Source organism: Sciurus vulgaris (genome assembly GCF_902686455.1).
Source record: "Sciurus vulgaris genome assembly, chromosome: 3".
Lineage (NCBI taxonomy): Eukaryota > Metazoa > Chordata > Mammalia > Rodentia > Sciuridae > Sciurus > Sciurus vulgaris.
This window is the reverse complement of record NC_136463.1, coordinates 176,090,808-176,106,886: the sequence shown is the minus strand read 5'-3', so window position 1 is coordinate 176,106,886 and position 16,079 is coordinate 176,090,808. Positions and strand designations below refer to the sequence as shown.

Genomic DNA, 16,079 nt, shown 5'->3' with positions numbered 1-16,079 from the left:
TCCTTAGGGGATTGCTCTCTGCTTACCATGCTGTCTCGCGGGGTTATTTTAGAGATCCAGTGGGTGAACACCAGTAAGACCTGAAATGACGTCTGGCCCTTAGTAAGAACTCACTCAGCTTTAGCTGCTTTGACTGTATGAAACCAGGAAAAGTTCACAAATTTAATGCATTATTTTAGGAAAATAATTGAACTGCTGAAAGGAAACTTAATTTGTGCCTCAGAGAATATGAAAGCAATGGAAATTCAAGGTTAGCTTATTTATCAGAGTACTGTGAGATGTAATGAATAGATTATTCACACAGTTTTTTTAGAGACAGACAAGGTGGTTTCTCTTCTGTGTTATCTGCCAATGGTCAGTGTTCTCAAATCTAACTTGTTAGTTTCTAATTGTTTTCCTTTTATTAAGGGAATATTGCATTCTTCCTGTTTTCAAATTATGCGAAATTCAGAAATGATAAGGAACAATGAAAGAATACACAAAACCATGACAGAAATATTTAATGTTTAAAACCACTGCAATAATAAAGAAAGGTAGAAAATCATGAGAAAGAATTTTAAATCCCGTATGTACAATTGAAATTACTAATGCAGAGCTAGAGAACAGACTGTATCTCATTTGAAATTTTTAAGTTATTTCACTGTCATCTAATGTGAGTAGTTTTTCTGATTACCAGTTTATAACCATCAAGAAACAAAATTACAGAATCTCCATTGCCCTACAAATAAGCATTCAATAAAAGATTCAATGGATGAATGAAAGTATACCTTGTCTTATGGATCACAAAGGTATAAAATGGGAAGGAACCTGTGAGACAGAAAGAATCATCAACATACCAACCATGGTCCCTGAGTATGATCAGTGACTTCCTTTACCTTCATACACTTTAGGAGAATCAATTGAGGGATCCACGGATTAGCTTAAAATTCACCTTGTGGGATGAGAAAGCGAAGGTGGAGAGGCCTCAGACCCATAGCTCTGTAGTGAGCATCCCCAGAGATTCACAGCCTCTTCTTTTTTGTTGCCACACCCACCACTGGAGGAAATTGATATTTTTATTCCCCATAACATGGAGGAAGAAATTGAAGCATATAGGTGAATCTGACCAACTGAAATGTAAGTCAGCCACATAAACTTTCTAGGAGCTGTAGTTTAAAAAGTGAAAATAATACAGATGAAATTAATTTTAATGGTATATTTTACTTAGCCCCATGTGTTTAAAATATTATTCTTTGGGCATGTGACTAATATAAAAATTATGAAGATATTTCACATTCTTTTCCTCATACCAAGTTTTTAAAACACAATGTATATTTAGACTTGTAAATTTCAATTTGGATGCTAAAGTTCTGTTGAGAATTTTTGCTTTATTTTTAGATTTCATAAAATTTACTACTGAAAGAGTAAATTCACAGGCCTGTGTTGTTTTTCCCCAAAACTAGTTAAGTATTTTCTAATAAGTGGATGAAGTAGCAGTTCTTAATATTAAATCAAAATTAGTAAAACATGAAATAAGTTAATTTTGATTTCTTCACTGCACCCAACGCATTTCAGCACTCACTGCTGAGTTTCAAGCTAACGCGGCTGAGCCACTCAGAGCAGGTAGAGCGGTCACTGACCTGTTCAGATGCACTCACCCAGTAAGGACTCCAGTCGCCATCTGAACCCAGAGCCATTGCTGCTGACCACTCTGCCACACTGTCTCTCCACACCATGCAGTGGTGTGTCCTGTGCCATGAGCATACCCTCTATTGCCTTCCTGTGGGGGTGTCTTTCTTTGATTGAAACAAAACTAGACACAACAAGAAAAAAATGGATCATTTAACTTCTTAAATTATGTAGGGAGACAGTTAAGACATCCATTAAGGGGAAGGGGAAAGGTGTCTTTTTTTTTTTTTTTTTTTCTCTCTCCCTAGAAAATTCTTCCCAAGGGATACATGATATCTTTATCAAGTTGGCAAATGAACCAAAATAAAATACAGTAAGAGAAAGGAAGGAAAGAAAGAGGGGGGGAAGGGTTACTCAGACTAGAGACAGAGGCAGGAACTCCCTCTGTGTAGCCCTTGGCCAACAAGTATCTGCAGCCTTCTTGCAGCCCATCCACGCCCACCTCCTCCAGGCACGCGCCTCCCCCTTACTACAGGGCCACCAGGCCCACCCCACCTGGCTTCTCTCCTGCAGCTCTGACGTTGCCACGTCCACTTCTGTACTCTGCCCCCATCTTTTTCCTTCCTCAGGGCTGACAGCACCCACCTTTCCCACTGCACCTGCCTGGAGTGTCTAGGATTTCTTACAGTGACATTCTTCTGCTCAGTGTCCAGTATTGCAAGGTATTTGATGTTTTCCTTAAAAAATAAGACCTTTCAATACATACTATATAGAATAACAAAATGTTAGAAATGTGAGATTATAGACTCTCATTACCTCCTTGGATGGTGAAGGCTAGGGCCAAAGAAATCCATATGTCTGCAGCCTTCATAACATTTGATGTCAGAACAAGGATATTTGCTCTTTTCTCAAAGAGATCTACATGCTTTTGAACTGTTTGCCCTTCCCTTCTCTTCATTCCAGAGATAATGGGCTGTGGTTCCATAACCTGAAACTACCTAGATCCTAGCAGCAAAATGCAGTAGCAATAATAATTTCAACAGCATAACCAATCCTATCCAATTTCTGACTATTTTGAGGGATAAATTCATTGGGGAATAAAAGCTAATTCTATCGTTCCATAAATAAGGGACTCTTGCTCCTAACAAATCCCTTGAGTTTTCTTTAAGGATTAAATACAAAGATAATGAGTTCAAGTTAATCTACAGAGTATACCAATGAGAAAAGCAGATGCATCAGAGATACAGAAAGCAACTGTGGAGATCCCATGGGTCTCAGATGACAAAGAGAAAAAAAAGAGAGAGAGAGAAATCACTTTGTAATCCCTTCGTAGTAAATGGCTTGCATAATTCTGTTTGGGGAGCAGATTTGTATCTTTATTTTCTTACAAAGCTCTGAGTTCCATAGTGCTTCAACAGAGACAGAGTGGTATAATGACATGGCCTGGCTTTTGCCGTTTGAGAAATATGGGACTTTGGGATAATTCCCTGAATTCTCCGAACCCCACTCTCCTGATAGTGATTCCTCACAGTACTGTCGATGATCCGTATGGACAGTGAGGAAAAGCACTTCCCACGATGCCTAGATCATTGAGGGACTGTGCTTTCTTTTCAACTGTAAAATAAGAAATGCCTGCTGTCCTCCTGTATGATAGAAGTTATTGACTACTGTACATAGACATGTACTCTTTATTTTTTCGGGTTAGTTCTAAGGAGACATTTTGGTATGCACACCTATTCTCCACTGACAAGGAAACTAGAACATTTAGTAAGATACTCATCAGGCAAATGAGTTATTCCAAAAGGGGACTCAGTACCAGCGATATTTCCCAGATGAAGGTTATTAGAAGAAATCAGTGGACCAAAAAGCAGAGTTGGAGATCAGGGGCAAGGAGAGATGCAGATAAGGAGACAGACTCACTGAGCATACAGAGTACAACCAAAGTGCCTGTGGTTACCAAAGGGCATGGTCCAAGGCTGGCTTTAAACCTAGCCCGCTTTTGTACCACCCTTAAGCAGTGTGGCACTTCAGTCTGCATCAGTCATCAGCACCGGTTACTGTTTCCTAGAAGATGTCTGTTCTCTTATGGTGGTTGCTCTATCTTATCCCATTGGGTTCACACTGTTGAACAAAGAATCATGATGGGCTTTGAGTTAAAGATTGCATGCATCTACTTCTTTCTTTTGTCTCTGAAACCTGAGTGAAGCATGGCAGGTCTGTAATTTACAGCCGGAGTGGTGTCAGATCTTCAGGGGCTGATGTGATGGGCATTGGAGACCTGTCGTCCTGCCCTACAGATATGATCCAGTGAGCACCTTGGAATGCAAATTTACAAAGAAGTGAGAGATAAATGTTTTATAACACATATGCACCATGATAACAGAAAGAAACTATGAACAAAATACAGTTTATTACAAGACAGTAAGAACCTTTGGAATCACCCAGAGTCACCTTCTGATGCTTTCTAACCCGTCTTTAGGGAAAAGGTATTTTGCTATAACTGGGTTTAAGGTCATTAAAGATCATCAGATGACTTCCTTAAAGATGGAAACTGAATGAAGAAACACAGTTATAAGGTGATGTTATCAATAAGTAAGTCCAAAAGTCTGAGAGTAAATCTGTCACTACCATTTGAGAAGACTGCTGCTGCTTCACACAATTCAATTTTCTGAAACTGCCTGCAAAAGCAGAAAGCCCAGTGGCAAAAAGTCCACCAAGAAGTAAAGAAATCACAACTGAACAGCTTTGCCTGGGGTCCACTAAGGACGCTGTGCTCCTCTCCAGCCCTGATCGCTTGGGTTTGGGAAGCCCCACTTGGAGTTTGCATTCGGCCTCTGTTTGAGGATGTTGTGGGTAGTTGTAGATGTGTGTGCATGTGGGTGCATGTGGGTATATGTCTGCTGTAACTCTTGCAGTTAGCTACATGTTCGAACCTTGCGTTGCCTTTAATCGCTCAGTCTAACCTATCTGCATAGGCACAGGCTTGTTCTGTGTGCATGCTCTGTAACTACGAAGTCGGATGAAGATTTGATTATGACATCCCATCATTAGCCAGGTAACCATATCTTTCAGTGGAGCCCCGAGTATATGGAAAAGATGTGGACTGAACCTGTTGTTTTAGGTCTTTGAGACAGTAAAGCCAGTGAAAACAAAAGTCTTGGTTCATAATACTTAAATCTTAATGCTGAAATCGTAGCAGTTATCTTCTCATTTAAACTCTCAACTTCTGTCAGTAAATAGGGGATTAGTAAGGTTTTATAGAGAATGCCAGATATCCAGTAGCAAATGGATTAAAAGAAGCAATGTCAGAGACCACATAAGTGAAGGGTTAGGAACAGCAGCTGGGGAGGTTGCAGGAGGTCAGAACAGTTGGGAAGAGATGAGGCCCAGCTTCACACAGTCTTCCTAGCAGAGAGAGGCTCCTTAGCCCAGCACCTGCCCTGCTTTGGAGTGTTCTATGCTGAGATTTGTATCCCTTGTGGTTTTAGAAATCAAATCTTAAACCATTCTTACTTCCTACAGGCCATTTTCTGATGCTCTTTTTACAATAGCACATGGGAATTATTTTCGTCGGAAAAATATTAAACATATTTTCTATGCTTCATGCCATTTTATGTGCATAATCGCATCCTCATTTAACATTGTTTAATGTTCCCACTAGAATTGAGTTTCTCAATTAAAAATTCATCTAGTGATTTCCATTTAGATGTGTTCCCCTAAATATTTATTAATGACAGCAGTTGCTAAATTTTAGAAACCAACAAAAAAGGCTCTCAGTTTCTTTGGTTTTTACAATATTTTTAAATTATAAAAGGAGATATTATGTGAAAAATGAAAATACCCCATGTCAATGTAAAGTAAAAAAGTAAAAACATTTGAGGCATTTTCCTCCAACCTTTTCCATGTAGTCCTACCCTCCTCTCAGATCCATAAAAATAACCATTATCGACACCTACATGTATAGTTTTCCTTTTTTTTTAACAAAAGGAACTTACATGACCCTCAGCATACAGCCCACCAAGAGAAGGCCTTTTTAATCCCACATTAAATATGATGGTGGTGCAGTGATCTGGACACAGAGCCACTTTGAGGTTTAACTTCTGACTGTAATTTGGGAAGGAGGCCTGTTATGATCACTGATATGCTTTCTGTCATCGTCTCCAAGGAGAGTGGCAACTTCAAATATCCAATTGTAAAATAATACTTGTGGAATGTCCTATCCAATGCCAACATGAAATGAAATTTTTACTTACCAGGAGATCAGAAACCATATGAAGAAACACTTCTTAACCCTGACTAAGATCAGTGGATAAGCTGAACATTCTGGTGTTCTGAGCCCAGTGGACTCTTGGTTGTTTTAGCACCAACAATATTTTAGAACTAAGGAGTTTTCAAAGACTTATGCAGTTCCTGCCTCCTTTGTCACAAATATGGTTGACTGGGAGCCTTTATATTTTTTACCTGAAAATCTGCTTTGGGATGAGCTACTTCACTTTATAACCATGGGCTACCTGGCACAGAAGGACTACCCATGTTTGTTCACAGCCTCAATAAAATATAATTGGCCATAAACCCAGTTAGTGGTAAAATCTAGTTCCAAAGAAAATTTGCTGTATGGCCCATTATACTCTATGTCACACTTAGCATTTTTCTGCATCTTTAAAAGGTGAGTTATTCTTCTCTGTCTCAGGAATGCTGACTGTGTGATCAGCTTTATGATGCACCTACCAGAAGCAGTAGTCTACTAACCGACTTCCAGACAGAGGAAGTAAAAACTGAAGATTTCAAAAAGTACTGCAAAATCTCTCTTTTGTTGCCCTGAGAATTGCATTCAAGGAGTTTATAATTACATTAAAGTAGAAATTCAGACTTGTATCAATCTTAACTGTTTCTGAAATATTTAGTGGTATTTATTTTATAGATTTAAAACAGCATGTGTTACCAAATAAGTCTCTTTCTACGGTAAGAAAAAGAAAAATATTAGGGCCATGTCTGGGGGCAGGGGCATCATCTGTCTGTACTGCTCTAGTTGCTCACATAATTAAGCACCTGGAAGATGCAGACCCTCTCAGAAATGACCTTTAAGACAATTTGAAGGAAAAGAGAGCTGAGAGTGGATGATGCTTAGGCCAAGCACTTGAAAATCTTTGCCAAATATCTGAAGGAGTCAGAGAGTCTGTTGTTATTTCTGTGGGGCAATGTTAATCAATTAGTTCAATTCTGCCATAGATAGTAAGTAATTATTTTCACTGGAAGCCACCATGGTATAATTAATAATACATCCCAGTTTCCAAAAGTAGCATTTCACTTGGCACCTAAATATGGCTCTTTGAAAAGGTCTTTTTGTATATAAGACACATGGTTAAAGTAAAATTTACTTCCCTAAAAGTAATCTTGTGAGACAAAAACTACAGAATTTTATATGATGCTTTCTGGTTCTTACAATACAAATGAATACAATTCAAGTTTCTGTTTTAAGCATGTTCAAATAAATCTCAAAAACAGTGTATTAGGCTTTAAATTTAATGTAAATGTGTTCTATAAAAGTTTTAGAGAAGTCAGTTAAGTCCTTAGTAATTATAGAGTTTCTGAACTTGAATATAGCAGATGCTCAGGGGCATTTGTCCTGTAGTAAGTGAATAAAATCTAAAGAGAAATCTGGTAATTTCCACAAGAGAAGCATAAAGAAAGTACCGGGAAGTTTTAATGGAGAACAAGGAAGACAAGAACCCATCCCTCTAAGAAGGGTTAGGTTATGAATTACGTGCGGAGTCAGACAGAGATGAGGACAGTAAAGTCTGTTGCAGACAGTCTTGGGCATAACCATCAACCTCACTATGGAAGGGTGCAGAAGAGGGCCTGTCATCAGGCATTCAGTCAGCTGTCCTATAGGACAGTCCCTACTCTCTATGACAGAACATGAAATTGTCCGCTTTCAGGATTATCACCTAGCCTCCTTGAAGTTTGCACCTATTTCTGAAGTTAAAGCACTTGCCATTGAATAAGCCATTGATTCCATATACTTACAAGATTGAATGATTATTTTTTAGGGAGAAAGTGCATTATCAGATGATAAAAGTAATTGTTTTCTAAAATCAATCTTAATAAAGACTAATATTTTGCAGACAATTCAAAAATTACTTCAGTAAGAGTCCTTGCCCCCTGCTGTAAGTTTCTCTTTCATCCGATGCAGTGGTGTTGGCCTGGACCTCCACGGAGACACGTTCTGGCCGTGGACATTCACTCTGGAAGCCTTGCAGGCAGCATTCACCCTGTGTCTCCACCCTTAGCCATTCTGGATCCTGTTCTCCTAGTCCTGTGTCCTTGGAATGTGAGCACTTATCTTTGCATTTCTGGAAGTAACAGTGGCCAAAGGGAAAAGACAAAAAGGGGGAGGGAGTCCTGGGTTTTGGAGGCCATGTTGCCAAAAGGGAAAATTTAAACTTTAACTTACTGACCATATTCATGGCGAGTAATAACCTTTTCTTAGAAACACTTAAAGACCATGACTCAGGCCTATGGAAAAGTCATGATTTTATTCCTGGCCCCGCGGTTCTCGTACCTTTAAAAAGCTCTCAATAAAAAGTCATTGAATAGGCCATTTATTCCATACACTTAAAAACTTGAATGATTAGGTGTGGGGGAAGTGTGCGTTATCCGATGCAGGATATAATTGCTTTCTAAAATCAATGGATGACTTCAGCTGTCGTAACGTGGAAACCCTATGTGGACTTAGTGGCGTAGCAGAGAAAATGGCAATGCTGATTTGGTGGGAAGCTTTCTGGGTAAATCCTTTAATAAATAATCACCTCTGACATTAATAGAAGAAATGCCAGTACTATTGTGTCGTTGCTAGACTCTGTGAGGTAGGGCAGAATCCTCTCTTGACCATCTTTCGAAATAGAAGTAGTGTGAGTCTGGTGGTATCAGTTGCAAAGAGGTTTCTTTTTGAAGACCAGACCATAGTTAAGAACCATATGCATTTAGATAATGAACAGCACATTAAATTTTGACGGGTTATCCAATGCTTTTATTGTTATAGCAGTTTATCTTAAGAGTTTTTCTTATTCACATTAAATTCTATGGCACATTTTTATTATACCTTTTTAAACACACATGGTCTTCTTAATGTCACCAAGGAAAGCTCACACAAGAGGCTTCACTTGATCTAACTCTCTGCATCTTGTATTTTAGTCCTCCTTTCAAACGTAAAGAATTTAAATAAATATATTGAAAATTTAATAAATGGAAAAACCTGTTTTTACAAAAATGAACGTCAGGCCACATTGAAAAAGCATGATGGTTTAAGGCCAAACTGTTTTCATATTACTGAAACTCCTCTAGTCAGATTCCACACTCACACACACACATCCCAGAGGCCCCTGGCTTTCTTGAACCTTCTCTGTCCTCTTTTGCTTTGCTCAGCAAAGGACATGAATATTCCATGGTGTCCCATAATTGTTTATGTATGGCTTCAGGCTTACTAGGCATTTCAAACGCGTGGTGTTGGGGGAAAGAAGAGAGAGAGATACCTTCTAGAACCAAATAATTCTTTCCGGAATCAGGACAAGTAGGAGTGACCTGTATTTCCTCCCTGAAGGCCAACCTTATTACTTATACCAAGAGGATTAAATTCAAGCTTGGATGTGTGGTCATTGTTTATTGTTAATAGTATACAAAATAATTTGAGAAAATGTGCTTGAACCTGCTCATTCAGAAATTCATTATAACTCTGACATTCCCCTTTTCAACCCCTCATATTGTAGTCTTTCTGGATTTAAGAAAACTTGGGGGCAATTCCAATTTTCACTGACATTCTTTATGTGTTTTGTGATTATCTACATTTTTCATGCATTTGTTTCTTGCAAAGTGTGTATTGCGGTGTATAGCCCAGCTGACTATTAGAACAATGAAGACAAACTTTAAAATATTTAATACATAAGTCTTTGCATCTATTCTGGTTTAGATAATAGGTGTCCCCTAAAAGCTCATGTGTGAGACAATGCAAGCATGTTTAGAGGTGAAAAGATTGGATTGTGAGAGTCTTAACCCAAGTAGTGAATTAATCCTCTGGTGGGGATTAACTGAGTGGTAACTGAAGGCAAGTAAGGTTTGGTTGGAGAGTTGGGCATTGGGGGGGTGTGTCTTTGGGGTATAGTTTGCATCTGATGAGTAGAGTTTCTTTCTATTTCCTGGTCATATCCTGAGCTGCTTTCCTCCAGCACCCTCTTCCGCTGTAATATCCTGCCTTACCTCAAGTCCCAAGGAACAGAGCCAGCTGTCTATGGACTGAGACCTCTGAAACTTTGAATCATAAATAAACTTTTCCTTCTCTAAAATTGTTCTTGTTGAATCTCTTGGTAGCAGCAGCAGAAAAGCTGACTAAAACAGCATCATATTGGTATTATACTTCTAGGACAACTTAGTTTTCTGATTTAGTGTTAAAAACAAATTAAACAGAAAGATACTTGACTAGAGACTGGTCAGGTGCTTTGAGAGGTGACTCACTGTCTGACCTCAGCCATGATAGCATGGAAGCCATATGTGGACATGGTGGAATAGCAGAGAAAATGGCATTAGTGATTTGGTTGGACGCTTTCTGGGTTAACCTATCACTCAACGATCTCCTTGGATGTCAGTAAGAGAAAGGCCAATACAACTGTACAGTTGCTAGACTCTGAGCTATGGCAGAATCCTCTCTTGACCATCTTTCAAAGCCTAAAAAAAATGCAAAAATAGCATATCTGCAAATAGCCCATAAAGTCAGTGGATTACTTGGAGGACTTTTGTAGTCCTCCATCATTATTCACATCTTGTAAGCAAGGCTAGGACTCTATATGAAAAAAAGAATAGGATCACCTTAGCTTTCCAAAGATAAATGCAGAGAAGTAAAAACATTTGATAAAACTTCATGATCTCTCTCTCATTAACCTTGTAGGGTGTTAGAGCTAAGTGTCTTTGAGATTATTTATAATGTCAATTTATTTTATTGAATGAGGACAGTGACCAAGTACTGAGCTCCTTATTAATGTGTGTTGTTTCTAAAACTGCACGAGCAAATCATTTTAAATTGATAGGTGAATACCTTCATAGTATCTTGAGCAATATTGCATGTTACACTCCACCTTTCTTTTATTCTTTGTATAAAATTATTGCTTGAAATGAGAACTTTATACTCCCTTTGAGAGGGAGCGTCTATCACTTAGAAGTTTTGCTCAGCACTATGTTCTCATCACTTACATGTAGAGATGACAAACCACGCCATTAATTACCACCCTGGTTTCTTCTGTGAACTGATTCTACCTTAAATAGTTTTTTATTTTAATATTAAAGACGAAATTTAGTTTAGTTTAATGCTTTTTATGGTTTAATCAATATAAGAAAGATTCTCTGTGCTATGTGTTCAAGGTGGGAACATTCCAGTTAGATGTATGGGAATAGAAACACGCTTTTATCACCACATTCAAATTATCAACATTATTTTCATTTGAAGAATGCTCTGAGTAAATTATTGATGTACTATAGACCTTATTGACTGCAAATATACAAACAATAGAAATCTTTGGGTCTGTTGTCCTGTGAAGGACAAACAAACAAAAATCTCCAAACATTTTACATGTTGCCAATGAATTCAAATATTTAAAGATACTTTGGACAGAAAAAAATATAACCGAGACACAAAGTTGAGTCCCTGGCTGCCTGATTGTCATTCCCTTACAAATTGTTTTAGAGTTTCTTGTTAATTTGGTGTTCAAACTTCAGGGAAGCAGCAAGAACTACACTGTTTCCAACGCAATACAATTTATTTGGCTGATATGAGTGGGAAATGATTTTGATGTTTCTGTAAATGCAGGGCCAAAGATTCTATTTTGACTTCCAGACACCTGCAATCTGGCTCCTAATTCAGAAAGATTTCCACAGGTATAATCGAATAATCGCAAATCAGACTATCCTGTCTTGACTGTAAAATAATACAAAGAGAATGTGGTCATAAATAGCTGACACTTAATTTAATTTTCAGCAATATAATGCTGAAGTGGAAGTATAAGATGTGACTAGCAATACATCAAAAGCAACAAATATGTCCCAAAATCTGTTTACAAACCAGATATACCACCAGCTACTCCTGGAAGGAGGGGTGCAGTGTAGACTCAGGTGTTCCATGTTATCTCCCTAACTGGGTCAGGAATCATCTTCCCTGCTTATTCAGTGCTTACTGTACACCGTGACAGTTTGTCCGTAGCTCATCCTATTAACCTGAGATTTCACAAGGCCCAACAAATCCAAAGCCACATATCTAAATAATTCCCCCTTTTGTCCCTCACATCACTTTAAGTATTTATTTAAGTTATGTACTCCTTGATGGATGTATCTTGGTCGTTTGCTGTCAAAAGTCCCTCCAGAGAGAGATGGGTGGTTTGGTTCATGCATAAAGGAATGGGCTGTAATGGAGAATGGTGCAGACATCTTGCCCTGAAGTCTGCCCACCAGCCACCATGCTGCTATCTCCTGGTTTTAGCACCCAGGCCATCTGTCATCTGCCCCATTTCTTCTCATAAACCCCTGCAGTTCCTGACCATCCCAGAGAAGATGCTGCTGTCATCCCATGTGCTGAAATATTTTTAATTCGGTCTCATTGGGTCCCTCACTGTGTATGCTACTTACCGACACCATTTCCAAAGCAGCATGACACAGAATTATAAATGTTCCATAAGAAAATGCTTCTGTGCACAAGAAAGTGTGGGAAATAGTGCCTAGTCCACACTCCTTGGGAGTTTCATGCTGCATGTGGGAAATTCATGTCTCTGAGGAGTTCTTTGGTGAGGCCAGTTTAGCTTTGCCCAGTCCTGCATTTCTAGTTAGTTGACATCGTACATCTCTCATCTGTAGTTGTGACTAGCACATTGGGAAGCTCTAGAACACACCAGAGGAAACACTACTAAGGAAAAGAGAAGATGCTAACCAAGGTTTCTGAGCTGGGAAGGACATGGCCAAGCCTGTCTTTAGGAAGGACAATCGCCACAAGGAGAGGGACGATTAAAAGAAAACATACCATCACTAGGAATTAGAAGGAAAGGCAATGAGAATTTTGTTAGTTTGGTGTACTTATTGTTTGTAATTTTATTTTTGTCTTTTTGTTTCTGTTTTTAGAAGAATATTTTAAAGAAAAGATGATGGGATTTTTATTTTGTTGATTTTCTAGTGCTTTCGAAGGCAAACCTTCCATCTCAATCCTTGTGAACCATCTCTTCTAATGCAGGTAAAGGCTTGCCTGACTATCCTAAATTCTTAGCACAAGGTCTGCACTCATACATGAAGGAAATGAACCAGTGGTTGCAAACAGTTATATGATTGCAAAAAGAAAATGACCTTAGCTATGTCTGGGGGAACAAAGAGTGAGGGAGGGTGTTAGCCCCTCAGGCTGAAGACAGCGCTCAAACGTGGGCCTTAGTGATTCAGCACAAGAAGGAACATGCCCCCCCAAATGAAAACAATGACAAAAAAAAATAATGTGGAGAATCCAGGCCACTGTCTGTGGTGTAGATCACAACTGTAGGTTGCCTTATTGTCCTTCTTCCTAAGTCAGGCTCAAGTTCAGAGACAGACAGCTGTTGAGGTGGGATCAGGACATGTTGTTTGATAGGCCCTGGAAGCTGAGGGGAAGAGGAGATGCTGCCTTGCAGGAAAATCAGTGCACAGTTGCCCCAATAAGAGAACAAGATTAAGGGCTGGGGATGTAGCTCAGTTGGTAGAGTCCTTACCTCACAAACACAAGGTCCTGGGTTCAATCCCCAGCACCGCAAAAAAAAAAAAACCAAAGAGGACAAGATTAGGTATCATGCCCTCCTGTACCCTGCACTTTCCTCCGCCAGATGAGAAGTTCAGGCTTTCCTATAGAGGGGGCCTTGGTAGTGGCCCCATAAAATCAGTCCCAAGACCAGAGCGGGGCAAAATAGAACATCAGGCCTTTACGAAAGGGCAGTTGCCTAGTGTTAGCGTCAGCTCTGAAGCTACGTTCGAGGTAAAAGTAAGGTATTTTAAAAACAATGTGAACATTGAGATTTAACCAGGCTAATATGGGGAAGTTTAGCGGGTGTGCGAACAGTGCCAGAATCCTTTTCGATGCTCTGTCTGCTGATCCCATCAAGTGTGTGTCATCTAGTGAGCGCCTCTTAAGTGGAGTCAAGCAGGGGACAGGGAGTGGGGACAGGTAGCATCTTGGGGGAACACCACCTGCAATAAGTGTGGAGAGAGAAGGGCTCTGACTGGAAATTGTCCTGCCATTAAAAATAAGAAGCAAAAGCTGATGTTCTCCATTCAGTCATTGATTTCTCTGAAAATGGATGACGGAAGTTGTTGTATTTAAAACACAAAACCTAGAATATTAAGGATGAAAAAGACTTTAAGACAAAGAGGTCCAGAGAGGTTATTGTTTTGTCCAAGATCACTCAACCCATCAGAAAATAGACTGATTCTTGAATGCAGGGCCCTGACCACCTTCCGGTGCTCTTCTCACTGGGCACCCAGATGACTCCGTCTAAATGAAAAAATAAGTGACTTATCAATGACCAACTCCACTGAGGTAAGTTAGGGTGCTGAAACAGAAGAAGTGAACACAAATTCAAAACCAGTCTCTGCAAATATGTCTCTTAATACCAGCCAAAGCCAGAGGGACACCAGTTTTAAATGCTGCTAAAGATCTTTTGATGCAATCGAGGTGACAGATCTCCTTCCCAATCTATGACATCCTTGCAAAAGAGAGCAAAGCCAGATTAAATGTCTCTTCGTCAGTGTACTTTAATACCTTTCAATGTCCTTGGAAATTTGTGGAAAGGCCAAGAGGAAGACAGAAAAGGAAAGTGCAATACCCCTCCCCTTTTTTTCTGTTCACAGCATCAGATTGGTAATTATAATGTTGGTATTTGCCACATGCCAGTAAAAAATCCAGCACAGCTGAGACATAAAGAATAAAGACCATACTGTTTATTGATCTGGGAATTTATACTCCTGCTTAGGCAGAAAAGTAACCATGGAAAGAAAAAAAGGCATATGATATTGGTTAAAATGTGGCTTTCTTAACTTCCTTGGCATTTGAGCCTTTTGTGTGGGATGAAGGCAGATGACAGAAATAGGATAATTGGAACCTTTTGTAGTTGTGCACAGTGGGGTTTTAAAAATGAAATGACCAGTGTTGCAAGAAACAGTGAACACAAAGAGGTCTGTGGTGGAAGGGGCAAGTGTGTGGGGGAGAGGGGCTACTTATCCATATTCAAACCAAGGGGGTCTTCTGCCCACTGCCTTCCATCTTGGCATGTCCTGCCCCTTTCACTGTCACTTTTGAAGCAGCTGGAACCCTTTTTGTGGATCTGATTTCAGCTCTTCCTAATACTTGATGCATAAACATCTAGGACCATACTGTACCCCAAAATACACAACGTAGGAGCCCAGCTTAAGACCACCTCCTCAAAGGAATTGCCACATAATGAAAGTTGGAGCAAACATCCATTGAGCGTTGCTCCACTGCAGGCGTCGTGCTGAGTGCTTTAGGCCCATTCTCTCTTAAGCCTCACGACATTCATGAGGTGGGTATCATGGCTGTCTTCAGTTTATGGGGTAACTGGTGCAGAAGCTCCCAGCAAGTACGTAAGAAGGCCAGGAATCAAATGCAAGCCAGCCGACTCAGCCTAGTGCTCTTCCTCCCCGTGGCCATCACCACTGTTTTTAAAATACCTTACTTTTGCCTCGAATGTAGCTTCAGAGCAGACGCTAACACTAGGCAACTGCCCTTTCAACTTTAGCCTCAAAATGTGTGTCTTCATCTCCAATTCCTGGGGCTTCACCTAAGTGTCCAGCTTGCCTCTTCCAAAATAATATTCTCATTTATTGAAAATTATAATGGTTTCATATATTTTCCAGATAAGCAATAGCTGCATTTTAATTTAAAAAAAAATGCTCAGAACGGAAACAGAAACCTAGACTTATAGACTAATGTGAATAGTAAGATTTTTAAGGCACATGGAGAAGTGAGAGAGGGAGCTGCCTGGAAGGACAGTAGGCAGGGCTGAGGTTCTTCCAGGCCAGTCTCCTCAGCTTTCTAGAGGGTTCATGAAGAGCCTGGTCCAACATCCATCATCATCCACATCACTGGCCCTGGCAGCCATCATTGGAGAAACTTTAGATTTAAACCTGGGCTGGGAGGTTGGGGATTTTGGCTTCCTTTCTCTTCAGGGAACTTCTGATGATGTCTGAAGCCATTGTTTGTTGTCACATTTGGGGCAGAATGGAATGGTTTGAGCATGGAGCAGGAGTGCTACTGGCATTTATGAATGATCTGTTGCAAAATATCAATAATACTGCATTTTAGAAAACTTGATTCAGACAAAAAATGAGAGATATCACAAGCATGACCAGGATATGGGTCAGCTTTGTGCCACTGTGACTGAAACACCTGACAAGAACAAGTTAGAGGA

At 39.7% G+C, this 16,079-nt stretch overlaps 1 protein-coding gene across 2 annotated transcripts in view; it reads left to right on the top strand.

Moving 5' to 3' along the window:
- The window catches only part of LOC306657532 (dedicator of cytokinesis protein 10-like), a 115,675-nt gene that overhangs the window by 57,878 nt on the left and 41,718 nt on the right, over positions 1-16,079 (top strand). The gene's annotated exons all lie outside the window — the stretch shown is intronic.